The following is a 17,207-nucleotide window of genomic DNA, read 5'->3' on the forward strand; positions in this document are numbered from 1 at the left end:
TATTTCCTGCTCCCATATTTTTGCCTGAGAGCCCCTTAATTTAAAATTTATAGCAATTCAGAAAGGTAGAGAGAGTTTATATTCTCCATTTCAAGAGAGGCTCCTGCCTTCCTTAGCAAGCACCTGTCTTTCCAAACTAAGACAATTTCACTGAGCCTTTGAAGTGGCTAAAACTGGGAGAGCCCCAGGAGACTCTGGGTCAGGCTTGTATGCAGCTGAGATGGAGAATTCAACACAGCTCTTTTCTTAACACTTTCCCAAATGATCTATTTTTCTTCAATTGTTTAAACTCCACACTTTGACTGCATAGGAGTTTAACAAATTTTTGATAGACTTAAGTATGCTTAATAGATATGCATGATATTTCTGATTTTCTTTCCCCCAAAATGTATGCACTCTTATTTATTTTTTTTTTAATACAAAACTCTCCAGTTTGCATCTTTATTTTTCCTTAATGTTAACTTCTGAGAAACATTTCAATGTCAACCACATAAACTATCATTAAGTTCATGTGTTAACAACAACTGAAGTGAAAAGGGCTAGACTTTGTCTTTTAAAATAGAACTATATTTTATATATATATAGAGAGAGATAGATATAGATATATAGATATAATATGACTATATATAATATATTATATATAATATATATTGTATATGATATGTAATATATATAATTATGTATTATCTATAAATATATTAAAATATATATAAGATATTTAATTATATTATATATAATATATTTTATTATTATTTTATATTATAATATATTCTATTATTATTTATATTTATTTTATCATTATAAAAATAAATATAAATAAAAATAAATTTAAAATATAAATAGTTATAATAATAAATATATATAAGATAATTATATATATAAAAATATAACTATATAATATAATACTTTGTGTTCTGTAGTTTAAAAAAGACAACTATGCATGAGCTTTCACCAGCTTCTACTCAGTGCATATGCAGAAGTTCATTTTCAGCAGCATAAAAACTTAAAATATGTATTATTTGGGTGCTGCAGGAGCTGGAAAGGTCCCATTTTCCCCTCAAATTGCTCCAAACCCTCACTTTTCTGCTGCTGCAGAGCCCAGAGGGGCTCGCTGGAGATCCCTTCTGTGATGGAGTTCGCATGCAAAGGGCAAAGATCCAGCTCAGGAAGGGTCTCAGTGGAGACAAGGCTTTCCAGCCTCCTCCCAAAATGCTGTTTTCTTTCCCCAAGCGCTGCTTTTGTGATGCAAAAGCCGAGAGAAGTCCCCGAGCTGGGCTCATCCTCGTGATGAGCTGTCACATCCCGCTCCGTCAGCCCCGGCTGGGCGCGCTCCGATGGGCACAAGTGATGGGAAGAGTCCTGACAGACGGAGCCCCTCCGCCCTCCTTCATGTTATGAATAAGAAGCTTGACTAGGCCAATATTCAAGCAGCAATCAATTTATTAATTAATATGGTAAAGTATGAGCAATACAGCGCTGGGTACAGTGGGGGAAGTTTTCCCTCCAACTGCACACACGTAGTCGAGGCTTACAGGTATTTAAAGGGGTACTCATCAGCTTTCTCAGCAGTTTCTATTCCAATTTTTACTCATCAGCAGTTTCTATTCCCAATTTCTATGTCACAATTCTATACACTATTGAGATTTAGTTTTTCTCAGGATGTATCCCAAAAAAGGAGCATCCCCAGATGGTGCTGGTCTGGTTTCCAAAAGAAGAAAGATGAATCCCATCTGGTGGGGTCCAGCTCCCCAGATGTGGGTCCACCTTTTAATTACAAGGACTATAAATCTCATAACAGTGATGCCCAGCTTCCCTTGGTCAAAACTATAAATCCTTGAGTTGATGTTCATCTTCCTCTCTCAAGCTGCTTTTCACTGTTTTCTTAAGGCATGAGATAAGCAAGTTTCCTTTATATGTATTCCAAAGCTATAGTTTCAAGGATACAAGCAATATTCTAAAATTATACTTCAAAAGGTTATTATTGCAGAACTCTTTAAGGATTAAGTACAAGCAAAAAGCAACATCCTTAACGCTTTAATTCCAATGCTCCTAAATCAATCAAGCTTAATTGCAAACAAAGGATAAGTTCAAAGGCCTTCTTCCATGCTTTACTTTCCTCAGTTATTATTAGAATTCACAACTGTCAAATGGTCGGTCCCCACATATATCGCAATCACAAATACACAAGTTGCCTGTATGTACCTGACATGGAACACAGCTTTGTGTTTCACATTCAGCCCTTGCCTCCTTTTCCATCCCCCTGTGTGATGTTGAAACCTGCCCTTTTCAACAGCTGCTGCTGGCAGTGAAGGGGGCACAAAGATCCTCTGTAAAATTTGCCTTCTTTGGGGGAAAAATGGGAAATCCCACTCATTCAGCCCCTTTGTATGGTGCCTTGGGCTGGAGAGGTGGCACTTTAACGTGGATAAATCCTCAGGAGCTCTTGGGTGCTGCTTTAGGACACGAAATAAAACAACATAGATACTGGACTTTTTAAGGTGAAAAAGAGGGTGTTTAATTTTTGACTCCAACATTTACAGTTTTCCAAAAGTGACAGTGGATTGGAGGGTGACAGTGCCACCTCCCCAATGACACTGGACAAACCAACAGTCCATCAAATTTCTCTTCCTCCATAAAAGAATGCAAAACAATCAGTTATTTACATAAAGTGTGTGAGAAAGTTAATCACAAGAATGTAAACATCAGAAGGCTTAGAAAAACTTAAAAAACCAGGGCAACACTTGGGCATTGATAGATCCACCACCCCAGCGGCCTTTCCACCCCACAGCATTCTTGGGGTAAAATATTTTGAAATAAGTATTTGTAAAAAGAAAAATGTAAGTATTTTACCTAACTGCAGCTGGCTCTGGAGGGACTGGTTCCTCCCTGCTGCCCCCAACCTTTCCTTCCAGCCCCTCACCCCTGCTCTGCTCCCTCCAGCACCACCCCCAGCTCCACGGTGGATATCCTGAAACGAGACAGTGAAATTCACTGGTGTAAAACAAACCCACCCACGGGAGCCCACCTCTCCTCATCCCTTCCATTAACAATCCTCCTTCCCCCTCCCTGCACCCCGCAGGGGAGGAGGATGAGACAGGAGCTGCCAGGGAGCTGTCACAACATCCCAACATCCCCGGCACCGCTGCCGGAGACGCGCGCATCCCACGCTCACATCCTGCCTTTTATTTCTAAAAAAAAAAAATTATTTTTTTATTTTATATTTTAAAATATTTTCACTTATATTTTTTAATTTATATTTTTAATTTATATTTTAAAAATATTTTTTAATATTTTTATTTTTATATATTTTTTTTTAATTTTATCATTTTAACCGCCTAAACCCGACCCCTCTTCCCTCTAAGCTCAGCCTGGCCTCGCTCCCCTGCTCCACTGCAGGACCAGCACATTCCTGGCTGTCCCAGTAAGACCAGAAGCCCCAAGGGATGCCCCCAATCTGGTTTGCCTTTTGCCAGAGGTCCTTTCCCAGCCTCAGGCAGGTGGAGCTGCTCACCACATTATTGCCTCATTCCTCAGGTGTCCAGCTAATCCAGGGCTGGGGAAGGCTCCAGATCCCCTTATAATGCAAATGAGCAGTTTTCCTGCTGGTGGGGTAAAAATCTGGGTGAAAATCTAGGAATTGGATAGAAAAGAGAAAGGAAAGGGTGGTGTGGCTGGACTTGCAGCTGCAGCATCCTCCCTCCCCATTCCCCAAAATTCCTGAAATGGGGAAATCATGAAATTCATGTGCATGATAATAAGGCTCTCTGAACCTCCCCTGGCTCTGCTCAGCATCCATCTCACCTGTGCCACATTTCTGATCTCCTGTGGCCATATTCCCCAGCATTTCAAAATCCACTTTTCCTGAATGCCAGGAGGGTTTATTTTCCCAGTGGAACAGGGTTACAGCACTCAACTTCCACACAGTAAGGTTGAGTTAGATGTATTTTCAGGAGAAAAGAAAATCAGTCCCCATGGCTTCACTTGGAGGGTGAAAAGGAACAATGGAGATGCTGGATCATCCATGGAGATGTTGGACCATCCATGGAGATGCTGGATCATCCATGAAGGTGCTGGACCCTCTCTGGGGGTTGGCCCATCATCTCTGCCTTTCCTTTTGGTTACAAATGCATTATATACTTTTCTTTTGGTTACATTGCATTATATACTTTTCTTTGCTGAGCATTTTCATACAGCAGAACCAATCTATATCTTAACTTTTATCTATAGCCCATCATAACTACTGTAATTACCATATTCATGTTACTGTTCTCCAATCACTAAAAGTTAGTACATCACAGTTTAAGCTAGAAGTTGTTTTTCAGTTTTCTTGCAGGGGAAAATTCTGAGACCTTTTTTCTACTTGCAACATTTGCTGACTTGTTTGTCTGTGCTCTCTTTCTGCTTAGTAAAAACATCTTCTTTTTTGGGGTGGGTTTATCCTTTGCTCTAAGCCATAAAAACCCTTTCTAAGCAGCACATCTTTTGCCTCCTTTGTTATCCAGTAAGACTGGCTCAGCAATTCTTTTCTTCTATATCAAAACTTGCTTCCATCTCTATTCCATCTTCAGACTCTACATTTAAAAATCTTTCTGCTAAGCACACATATCTGTGAGGCTTTCTTGTCAAACTTTCATCCTTCCCAACACTCCTGGGTTCTGCCCTGCTGGTCAGTCTGGTCCCAAGCTTGGCTTTGTTAGGATGGCACCAGTTTGAGAGCAGGGAGAGGAGATGCAGGATTGTGGGTTTTCTTCTCCAATGTGTCTCACCCCCACTCCTCCCCTCCCAAAACTCCGTTTTGTGTCACCTGCTCCTCTCGGGATCCCAAATGGTGCCAAAATCCATCTGCAGGCTGGTGGGAGTCAGCCCTGCTGGGGAGAGGCTGCCAGGCACTGAGAGGCACGCAGGATTTTTCAGCCCCCTCCTGCAGCCGAGATCTGGAACACTTATTTCTGCCTCAAGGGTGTAATTGAAGCCCTTGGGGACCCAGAAAAAAAGTGTCTCGTGTCTCACAGGGTGTTGTGTGATGGTTTCTGTGAAAAACTGCTTGGAGTGAGCAGGAACAGGAGGGACCTGCAGCACCTTTCCCAGCACAGAAACATTTCCAGCTGCACAGGTGAGCTCTGAACACACCTGGTGCCAGGGATGCCCAAAGCCATGGAGATCAATGTCACAGACATCTTTTATGAAAAATCCTTTCCTTAGGATTTTTTCTCTTGAGAAGCTGAGAGGCCTCAGGAACAAAATGTAAACATTGATTATCTGCTGCTGTGGAATGCAACAGGTGCATCTGTGATTGGGCTTATGTGGTTGTTTTTAATTAATGGCCAATCACAGTCAGCTGGCTCAGACTCTCTGTCTGAGCCACAAGCCTTTGTTATCATTCCTTCTTTTTCTATTCTTAGCTAGCCTTCTGATGAAATCCTTTCTTCTATTCTTTTAGTATAGTTTTAATATAATAGATATAATAAAATAATAAATCAAGCCTTCTGAAACATGGAGTCAGATCCTCATCTCTTCCCTCATCCTCGGACCCCCGTGAACACAGTCACAGATCAACCCCTCGGGAGTCACCTCCTCGCTGGTGGGCACAGGGATGAACCTGGGCAGGGTTTGCCACAGCCGGACTCCTCTGACGTGCTCCGAACGTCAGCGCGGCTCCAGCGCCTCCTCCCCGGCTCCATCCCTGGTACCGAGGCATGGCAGGAGGGAAAAAAGAGGAAAACCCCCCTGGCACCAGTGCCAGGTCCATCTCACCAGTGCCAGGTCCCTCTCACCAGCACCAGGTCCATCTCACCAGTGCCAGGTCCATCACACCAGCACTAGGTCCATGTCACAGGTGCCAGGTCCATCTCACTGGTACCAGATCCATCTCACCAGTGCCAGGTCCATCTCATTGGTACCAGGTCCATCTCACCAGTGCCAGGTCCATCACACCAGCACCAGGTCCATGTCACCAGTGCCAGGTCCATCTCACTGGTACCAGGTCCATCTCACCCATGCCAGCTCCGTCTCACCTGTTCCAGGTCCATCTCACCATGCCCCAACCGTGCCCACCTGGTTTCCCCTCGCCCACCTCAGCCCCTGCCTCCCTCCCCGCATTCCCGAGCACCCTTGGCAGAGGAATCCTCCCTGCCGAACACAACAGCCCCTGCCAGGATAAAAGCGAGGCTGTGAATAATTCATGTTTCAATCTTTTTTACCACCGTCTGCTGTAAATATTTAAATAGCTCCAAGATGTCTAGAGCTGAACTTGGGGAGGATGAACCTGAGCAGAGCCTGGGGCTCAGGGAGCAGCACGGTGGAGGGGGATGAGCTGGGGATGGAGCACAGGGAGGGTGGCAGATGCTGTGGGGGTATTTTCTTGGCTCTGTGTGTGCACTGGGGAAGGGACAAGAGAGCTCCTTGGTGGAAAAACTGATTTATATCTCCATACAGAGAAAATCTCCAAGCCTTTCTGCCCTTCCAAATAAAAAAAAATGGAAAAAGACCATTCAGAAAGGAACAAATTCCCACAGTAGGATACAGGAGTATCCAAAGGACATGGTTCAACTCTCCTCCCCTCTCCTCTGCTGCCTTCTCCTGGCTCAAAACCTCAGTGGAATTTCACTCGAATTTATGGTTGCCAAAAAAAAAGATCAGCAAATTCCTCTGGTCTGCAGCTCCCTGCGCTCTGCTCTCCACCTGGAAAACAAGAAAACAACGTCTGACATTAAAACTAAGACATGTGATCCTGGGCCAGCTCCCAGCTCCCAGCACAGCATCCAGCCTGGACACGAGTTATTTACCTAATCCCAGTGGATTGGGAACAGCTGTGAGCTCGCTGCAGGAATCAGGAACCCCTCCAGGGACAAACCCTGTCCCAGCAGTTTGTGTTGGTTTTGTTGTCAGTGTGGAGGAGAACAGCACAACCCTGGGCAGCTGCTGCATGGCTGCATCTTCTCCTGCATCATTTCAGTGTCCCCACAACCCTTCCCAGAAGTCTTAGTTTGGAAATGGAAGTGTGAATTCTATCACCATCTGTTAGAGGTGGGGCATTATCTGCTGTTCATTGGGCAGTTTTTTCTTTATCTCTCCTATAACCAATCCTCCCTCCAAGAGATCTCTGCTGTCCATGGCCACTGAGTGTCCCTGCAGGGCTGATCCAATCCCATCATCCCATGGGGAGATGCTCCGCCCAGGGGAGGAGCCAAGCATTCCTACCTGGATCCAATCTGAGCCTGGCACAGCACAGCAGCCTTTGCCCCCTGCGCTGCCAGAGGAGCAGCTTTCTGCTGCCCTGCATGGCCAGAGGGAGCCCAGGCCCATCTGCAGCAGCCCTGGAGCTGCAGAGGAAAACTCCCCCCTTGTGCAGGATCCCTGCTGCAGCAGAGCCACAGCTGGCACTGCAGGAGGGCTGAGCCCCCATGGGATGGGGCTGGGACACCTCCCTGGCACACAGGGGGCAGGGCATGGTCTCACTCTGGCAGTGGTTGGTTTTCTTTTTTGTACTATTAGATTTGTAATTTTAATTTTCCTATTAAAGAACTGTTATTCCCATTCCCATATCTTTGCCTAAGAGCCTCTTTATTTCAAAATTATAATAATCTGGGGGAAGGGGTTTACATTTTCCATTTCAAAGAAGGCGCCTGCCCTCCTTAGCAGACACCTGGCTTTTCAAACCAAGACACCAAATAACTGTTGGAGCACTGATTGCCACCGTGGCTGCAGAGAGGGGGACTCCTGGTCCTTGGCTGATGTGTCCCTCAGCCACCTTGTCCCCACACCTCCACATCTCCCCAAGGCTCTGCTTTGAGTGCCCCATGGGGACGTGCTCAGCTGCTGGAGCTGTGGGCGTTTTCCTCCTGGGGATTTCAGTGGGTTTCACCAGGACCAGGGGTTTTGCAAGAGCAGTTTTAAATGTGCTCTTCACTCTTCCACGTCTCCCTGCACCAGCACATGAAAATTTGTTTGTGGTGCTCTTGGTCCTCCTCGACAGGAGTCTCTGGCTGCAAATTCCTTCATCATCCTCCAGTGAAAGGTCAAAATAAAAACTCCAGGAGGGGTTGTGCTCTTGCTCCACAGCCTGGTGGGGTGTCCTATCCCCATCACCAGAGGAGCAGGGACCAGGCAGCACCAGCAAATCCTGCCCATGCCCCCCCCGAGATCCATCACTGCAGAGGCTTTGGGGCCATCCTTGGATAAAAACCGGTCCAAGGTACCTCAACAGAGATATAATCCTAATAATAACCTTAGAATCCTTTCTGAAATACAACTTCTGGTCTGGAAACAAGGGGAAATCACTTTTAACTGAAAGAGGGTAGGTTTAGATGAGATATTAGGAAGAAATTCTTCCTTTTGAGAGTGGGCAGGCCCAGGCCCAAGGTGCCCAGAGCAGCTGTGGCTGTCCCTGGATCCCTGGCAGTGCCCAAGGCCAGGCTGGGTCTTGGAGCAATCTGGGATAGAGAAGGTGTCCCTCCCATGGCAGGGGTGGAATGAGATGAGTTTTAAGGTTCCTTCCAACCCAAACCATTCTGGGATTCCATGGAGCAGCTTTCCCACCTCTGGGAGCTCTTTGGCTTCCTCCTCTGGGATCAGAGTAAATGAAAACTTTGGGACACCAAAGCAATTTGCAGTTTGAGAATTTGAATGACTGTTGCTCTTAAGCCAAGCTCTTAACTCAGTTTAACCTTTTAAAAGCCTTTTCTCAACCAACTTAACATCTGAAACAAAAGAGATTTTGTTTTCCCAATAGGATGCTTTGATAACTTCAAATCTTTTTTCCTCATCTCCATTCCCAAGCCAAGATATTCATCAAAACAATATGTTTCCCACAACAGCAACAGCAACAAAAGGCTGGGAGTCAATGAGTCATCATTTTTCTGTGAAGAAAAATAAACATTTCCCCAATTCCCTGCTCAGGGTTGGCACAAATCTCGGCACCAGCCCCTGTGGCTGAAGCAGCTGTGGCAGGTCCCAGCCAGATGTGGAGGTTTCCTGGGTGTAGGTGCAGGTCCAGGTGGTCTGAGCAGGGTTTTGTCCTCCCTCTGAGCTTGGTAGCAACATCTCCCACCTTTGGGGCACGGTGGGCTTTGCCCTCTTGGCTTATTCAGTTCACCACAGAGAATTTGGAGCCCACCAAGGAGAAGAAGAGAGTGCAGATGGACTAAACACCAAAGTGCTGAGCAGCTGGGAGTGGTTCCCTGTCACAGACATCTTTTATGGAAAATCCTTTCCTTAGGATTTTTCCTCCTGAGAAGCTGAGAGGCTCAGGAACAAAATGTAAGCAATGGTTATCTGCTACTGTGGAATGCAACAGGTGCATCTGCGATTGGTCTCATGTGGTTGTTTGTAATTAATGGCCAATCACAGTCAGCTGGCTCAGACTCTCTGTCCAAGACAGAAGCTTTTGTTATCAATGGTTATCTGCTGCTGTGGAATGCAACAGATGGATCTGTGATTGGTCTCATGTGGTTGTTTCTAATTAATGGCCAATCACTCTCAGCTGGCTGGGACTCTGTCAGAGCCACAAACCTTTGTTATTCTTTCTTTTTCTATTCTTAGCTAGCCTTCTGATGAAATCCTTTCTTCTATTATTTTAGTATAGTTTTAGTATAATATATATCATAAAATAATAAATCAGCCTTCTGAAACATGGAGTCAGATCCTCATCTCTTCCCTCATCCCCAGACCCCTATGAACACGGTCACAGTTCCCAGCTCTTGGTTGTTCTCTCACCTCTGGAAATGAAGAAGGAGAGAGAGGTTGGTGCACTGGGGAGATTTGAGCAGCCTGTGTGGATTGAGGCACTCCATGGGATCACTCCATCCCATTTAGGGCTAGAAATTACATTAGGTGCTCCAGAGCCCAGCAGCAGCTGAGATTCCCATTCCATGGCTACTGAGCAGGCTCCAGCTGTCCCCAAAATCCCAGCACTGATGGGCACAGGGACATGAGCTCTGGGCCTTTGTACCACCGCACAAAACCTGGGGCAGGATGGAGCCCGAGGGGAGCCCAGGTGGCTTCAGTAAAACAGAGAAAGACAGAGAAAAGGGGCAAAAAAAAAAAAAAAAAGAAATCAGGGAGCTGAAAGCCTTGGCTGATCAATTGTCCACAGAAGGCCTGGGAGGGTTCACTCTGTACTAAGTGGTTTATAGATTTCCTCTAAATAGGAAGATGCAGCACATGAACCATGGTGAGAGGTACAAGGCTGACGTAGGGGACAGGGGACAGACTCTGGGGCTGCTGGGCTGGCCCTGTGCTCCTCCAGGCACACCTGGCAGGGGCTGATGGGGGGACACAGCCCAGAAAAGGCTCCTCCCCACCCCAGGCTGGGAAATGCTGCAGGGATGGGGTTTGAAAGCCTCACAGCACACTGAATCCTTTTATTTTTGGAGGATTGTGCTAAAGGAACTTGCCCATGGGGAAGAAAACAGTCAGAATGTCCTTTCCTGCCTTTGTGTACCCCCAATCCTGGCCAAGTTCCAACAGTGTGAGTGCATCCATCCCACTGGCACCTCCTCATCCCACCCCAGGGAGGAATGGGATCCCATGGGAGGGTGAGTGAGTGAGGCTAAAACCAGCCCCATGTCACAGCCACAGTAAGGAGAGATTTTCCTGATTCTTAAACATTCTCACCGTGTCCCAAGGGGAATTGCACCCTGGTATCACCTAGGAGAGGTTGGAGCAGTTTCCATTTAACCAAGAAATGGTCAGGGGTGAGAGGGCTGGAGGTGGAGGGGAGGGATTGATCAATCAATCCCCTCATCCTTTATTGATGGAAACTGTGAGCAGAAGCACTGGAGCCACGTCCTTGCAGGAGGCTTTGGGAGGAAAAATGGACAGCCAAGGCAATAGCCTTGAAGGAAAGTCTTATCTGGAGGGCCAGATCAATAGGAAGAAGAACCATATGAGACTTCTTGTCTCTCCCAAAGCCATTGAAAACCTGCCAATCCTTCCCAATGCTTTTAAGGCCTAAGCAGGAAATCACTAAAAATGAATGGCTTTGCTCCAGGGTGGAAACATCACCAGGGCATGCTGAGAAGGAAATTCTTCACTCCTGAGACTCTTGGATTCACCCTGATTTCCCTGCAGATCTCACCAGATCCCTTGCAAGGTCTTTCCCTCCTCTGTTGGATGCAGAAATCCTCTTGTGGACAGATCTGGTGGAGAGGACCCACCCTGGCTTGGGAAGGTGTGGCCATGAGGCAAATCCCATGGGCATTCAGGCAATGTTCTGAGAGCAGGAATGGGATACCCTGAGACAGGACACCCTGTGGCTCCTGCTGAGGGGTCTGCGTGGAAATGTGAGCAAGATATTCACCTCCAGAGAGAGCCTGGGCTCTCCCATGGGACCAGAAGGATGAGCCTCTGTCAGAACTCAGTGCATCCCTCCGGGTGTCCAGAGTTGCAGGACCCCGCCGGGGGCTCAGAGACCTTGGCACACAGCCCAGAGCACCTGAGGATTTGATTTTGACTCCTGGAGCAAGTTACCAACTTTGTATGAGCACCTGAAAGTCACAGAAGTTTGAATAGTATAATTATAAAATTATCACAGGGTGAAAATGTAGATGTTAGGATTTTTGGTATGGGGGTTATGGGGACAAGATGGAGGAACTTGGGTGTGTGTCCAGTCTTTCTTCTTCTTCTTCTTGTTCTCCATTTTCTGCAGTGATGTTGGCACTTTGGGATTGGTTTAGAGCAGAAGTGCACTGTCTAACATAGGTGATGGGTACTGGGAATTAAGTGTAAATATGTTATACATAGTTTGTAGTATAAAAGGCCAACACAGAGTGCCTGTGGCTGCCCTGCTGAGCAGATCTTGGCTGGGCAGAAAGAAAAATTTATAGATAAGAATTAATAAACAACCTCAAGACCTAAAAGTGAAGAGTTCTGACTCGTTCTTTGGATGCACTGGCTGAAACAGAGACATCCTGCACATCTTGGGGCAGCAATTAAAAACCAAAAACCTGAGAAGCCTCCCCATTCCCAGGGGACCCAAAGGAAGGAGCATCCCCAATCCCACGGGATTTGGGTACCCACACTCCCTCCATCCCTCCCCTGCAGCAGAACTCCACCCTGGGTGAAGCCAGGGAAGCAGGGCCAGGATCTCCAGGCATTTTAAGGTCCATTAACTGCCAGAGTAAAGGCTGAGCCTCATCAGGCATAAAACTGGAGTCAATCCAGGGACGTGTGCAGGGTTGGAATACCAGAGAGGTGCTGGGAACCAGAGGCTGTCTGGGCTGTGTGCTTGGAGATGAACAAGCTCAGCAGCCCAGAAGATGCAGCCCTGAGCTGTCCCAAAGCCCTGGTGACCCTCACACTGCAATGGGTGGGACCTTGGTGCTCCTCTGGGTTCCTCCAGCACCAGAAACACTGCTCTGAGCAGGGATGACTCGAGGATACGAGAAGATGATGACTCTGGGGTGGGGAAAGATGGGAACATGGAGCCCTTGACTCATGTCTGACACACAGGGGCATTCCCAGGAGAATTTCATCAGGCCTTGCCACCAGGAGCACCTCGTGGGCAGCAGACAGACAGACAGACAGACAGAGGCCTTGCTCCACATCAGCCACCCAGCTCAGCTCAGACAGGGAAGGGCATTGATGCAGAGCAGCAGAGCCTTAACAAGACCTGTGTTTGTGCATTCCTGGTGGAAGGATTCAGGAAAACAACATCCGCTGGTCCAGGGATGTTGGTGCCAGAGGTGCCACCCTGCAGAGCCACTCAAGGACTTCATTGTCCCCTAAACCTGCTGTCCCATGCCCACACTGGGGCCTGTGGCAGTGCCCACACTGAGCTCCAGCTGTTGCAGGGAAGGTGAGGGAGGCTGGTGCCATGTCCCAAATGTTGGCTGAGGTGTTTAAGATGCATCCTGTGGAGCTCAAAACCAGGCTGGAAGGTGGAAAGCGTGAAGGGAAGATGGATCACAGCTCCTGCTCTCCCCTTGTGCAGCAGCTGCTCTCTGCCCCTGCTAGCCCTGCACGGTGGGAGCTCCCTGCTCCAAACCTTGTGTTTGATCCCTGTGGGAGGACTGGGCAGGAGCAGGGGGAAGGAGCAGGGCTGGAAGTTGATTTTGCAGCTTCAGCTGTCTGAAGTCAGAGTGGGCAGGAGCAGTGCAAAGGCAGCAGCCGGAGGGAGCCCAGGCAGTCAGGAAAGCTCATCCCAGCAGCCAAATGTGGGAACCCAGGAAATTGCTCTGGCTGCCCTGGAGGGCTCCAGCCCCTGCCAAGGGGCTCAGAGACCCTGGCACAGAGCCCAAGACCCCTGTGCCTTTGATTTAGCCCTTGGAAAAAACAATTACCAACCTTATTTACAAGCCTTAATTACAAGCTATGAAAGTTTAAGTAGAATTATCATGAATTTATCACGGGGTGAAAAATAGATTTTTTTGGGTTTTTAGAATGGGGTTTCAGGGGGGCAATATGGAGGGATCTGGGTGTGTCCAGCCTTTGTCCTTCTTCTTCTCGGCCTCCATCTTCTGCTGTGATGGTGGCACTTTTGGATTGGTTTAGAGCAGAAGCTCACTGTCTAACATAGGTGATAGGTATTGGGAAGGAATTGTAAATATTGTACCTGTAGTTTTTAGTATAAAGACATAACACCACCCCAGGGCAGGCAGAGTGCCTGGGACTGTCTTGCTGAGCGGACCTCGGCTGGACAGGAGAAAGAATTTTATAGATAAGATACAATAAACAACCTTGAGACCGAGAACTGAAGAGTTCTGACTCCTTTGAGCACTGGGCTGGGAAAAGAGACTTGTACTTATCTCAAGGTCACTGTGACCAGCAGAGATTCCAAGAGCCAAAGGCTCCAGAAAGGGGCATCCAGAGGGGTCTCCTCTCTTCTCTGTGGGCATGAAAGGCACTGGCTGAGAGTGTGGAGGGAAATGTCCTCACGGCTCCACTGTGAAATTTGGATCCGGGCATGGAGCTGGTGGTGGGAAGCAGTTACAGTCAGGGAAACTCCACATCCCAGCTCTGCTCTGTCTGGACACCCATCAAAGTCATCCCACCCCACACATTTATGTCTTAATAAGGGTTTTCCAGGCACTGGTGCCCCGGAAATCTGAGTGCCACCCCTTCCATCATGAGTGGGCATCTCTGGTCCATCTGGGCTTGTTTCCCTGACTCCTTCCACCACAAACACAGAAAATCAGGTTCTTTTCAGGCTTTCCTCCTCTTACCCCGAGGCAAATGGCTAAATTAAGCCGGATGAATCATGCGGAGGAGTTTCTCTCTGCTGACCGTGACGGGGCTCCCAACACCGAGACCGATGGATGGAGAGTTCCTGTGGGAATGCTTCCATCAGCATGAGCCGTGCCAGAGAGACCAGCCCGGTGGCTCCAGGGCTCCTCCCTGTCCAGGAGCACCCCCAGGGTGATAAATCCCCTCTCTTGGTACAGGGTCAGGCCTGGGGTCAGCGCAGTGGGCAGGTCCCTGTGCTGGGAGGGAGGCAGGAGCGGGCTGAGGATGGAGATCGATAGGACACACTCATCTTCCCGTGCATCAGCGGCCTCCCGGGGTACATTTCATACATTAAAACACATTCCCCCCATTTCCTATTTATGGCAAATGAGTGGCTGATCCTCGTGGAGCTGCAGCGCTGTGCTGAGCTGGTTCTTCTGCTGGGGAGGGAGAGGGAGAGGGAGAGGGAGAGGGAGAGGGAGAGGGAGAGGGAGAGGGAGAGGGAGAGTTCCTGGGATGCTGCTGGAGAGGGAGGATGTGACCGTGTTCACAGGGGTTTTTGGATGAGGGAAGAGATGAGGATCTGACTCTATATTTCAGAAGGCTTGAGTTATTATTTTATGATATATATTATATTAAAACTATGCTAAAAGAATAGAAGAAAGGATTTCATCAGAAGGTTAGCTGAGAATAGAAAAAGAAAGAATAACAAAGGTTTGTGGCTCTGACAGAGTCCCAGCCAGCTGAGAGTGATTGGCCATTAATTAGAAACAACCACATGAGACCAATCACAGATGCACCTGTTGCATTGCACAGCAGCAGATAATCATTGTTTACATTTTGTTCCTGAGGTCTCCCAGCTTCTCAGGAGGAAAAATCCTAAGGAAAGGATTTTCCATAAAAGATGTCTGTGACACTCCAGCAGCTCCTCCCTGCCCTCAGGGGGAGGCAAGGACAGAGCTGCTGCTGCCCTGGGGTGTCCTGAGCCAGGGATCCTCAGGGCCAGGCTGGAGGGCAGCTCCTGTTCCCTGCTGGCCCCCAGCCAGGACGGAGAGGAACACCAGAGAGGAGAATTTGTGCCGCAGAGCGGTGCCAGGAGCGCTGTGATGCCCTTTGTGTCTGTCCTTGCACAGCACAAACCCCTCCGGGCTGGTGCTCCAAGTGTCCTCCCCCGGGGACCTCGTGCCTCCTCCCACTGTGGGAAGGATGCTGCTCCAGGGATGAGAAATGCTGGGTTTTGGCGTGTCTGCTGCATTCATTGCAGTGGAATGGGAATGCTGGAGGGAGGAAAGGAGGGGGATGCTCGTGGGGAGGGGTGTCCCCCAGCTCTGCACTGGTTTGTCAGGAGCATAGCCCTGTGTGGAGACTTCTGGAAGCTGGAGAATAACTAAAATGCCATTAGGAGCTGAGCAGAAGAGCTCCTTGCCCTGCAACCAGTGAGCTGCAGTAAGAGCTTCTGCATCAGACCATTGCCTGCCGTCCTCTGCTGAAATCACTGCAGACTGCCCAGACATCTGAGTCTCTTCTTTCCTAAAGCACTTTAGAGCTCCTAATGAAAAGCACTGTGTAAGAGCCACGCAACATCATCAGCAGAATAATAATAGTTACTCTGTGCCTGCTCCTTGCCAGTCTTACTGGATGCCACATCCTTTTTCTCGGTGTCTGTCTTCATGAAATGATGCCCTGTTATACCAAATGTTCCATTGCTCTGGGGTTTTTTTCATCCTTAAGGGTTTCAGGGCATTACAGTAACCCAAAACCTTTAAAAACATTTGTGAGTAAAGTGCTGTGGGCTGCCTGGCTGGGAGATGTTATACAAGTGCAGAGCATCCTTCTTTCTCATTTGATGGAGGTCCTTCAGGGTTAAATTCTTCTGCCTTTTGCAGAGTGGAAATAACCAGCATGTGAATGTTCAAGAGCATGGATCAGACCAGTCTGCAAGTGGAAGAAGTTGCAGCCATCTGTGCAGTTGCTGGAGGGAGGCCAACAGCCAAGGGGAGCCTCATCCCTGCATCCCTGGGAGGTGCCAGTCTCTCCATGGAGCACCCTGAGCCCCAGGTGAACCCAGCAGGCCAGACTGCTTGGATTCAGAGAGCTGAGGCTGCAAAATCAGCTTCCAGCCCTGCTCCTTCCCCCTGCTCCTGCCCAGTCCTCCCACAGGGATCAAACACAAGGTTTGGAGCAGGGAGCTCCCACCGTGCAGGGCTAGCAGGGGCAGAGAGCAGCTGCTGCACAAGGGGAGAGCAGGAGCTGTGATCCATCTTCCCTTCACGCTTTCCACCTTCCAGCCTGGTTTTGAGCTGCACAGGATGCATCTTAAACACCTCAGCCAACATCTGGGACATGGCACCAGCCTCCCTCACCTTCCCTGCAACAGCTGGAGCTCAGTGTGGGCACTGCCAAAGCCCCAGTGTGGGCATGGGACACCAGGTTTCGGGGACAATGAAGTCCTTGAGTGGCTCTGCAGGGTGGCACCTCTTGCACCAACATCCCTGGACCAGCTGAGGTTGTTTCCCTGAATCCTTCCACCAGGAATGCACAAACACAGGTCTTGTTAAGGCTCTGCTGCTCTGCATGAATGCCCTTCTCTTGTCTGAGCTGAGCTGGGTGGCTGATATGGAGCAAGGCCTCTGTCATGCTTTCCACCTTCCAGCCTGGTTTTGAGCTCCACAGGATCCATTTTAAACATCTCAGCCAACATCTGGGACATGGCACCAGCCTCCCTCACCTTCCCTGCAACAGCTGGAGCTGGGTGATGCTCCTGCCAGATGGGATCCTGAAGACCCCTCCTTGGGATGAGAGGACTTGAATCCAGAACCAGCCACCCAGAGAGCAGCAAACCTTTATTTTCTGGGACATGATTCATTCACACTCTTCCCCACAGCACCCTCATGGACTGGTGGCACCTCATCACGGCTTCATGGAGTCACAGAATGGTTTGGGATGGAAGGGACCTGAAAAGTCACCTTGCTCCAATCCCCTGCCATGGCATGTCCTGCTCAGGGAGGAGTTGGGAGTTTAGCTGATCCATCCAACTCATCCCT

Source organism: Zonotrichia albicollis, chromosome 28 (genome assembly GCF_047830755.1).
Source record: "Zonotrichia albicollis isolate bZonAlb1 chromosome 28, bZonAlb1.hap1, whole genome shotgun sequence".
In the NCBI taxonomy this organism is placed as follows: Eukaryota; Metazoa; Chordata; class Aves; order Passeriformes; family Passerellidae; genus Zonotrichia; species Zonotrichia albicollis.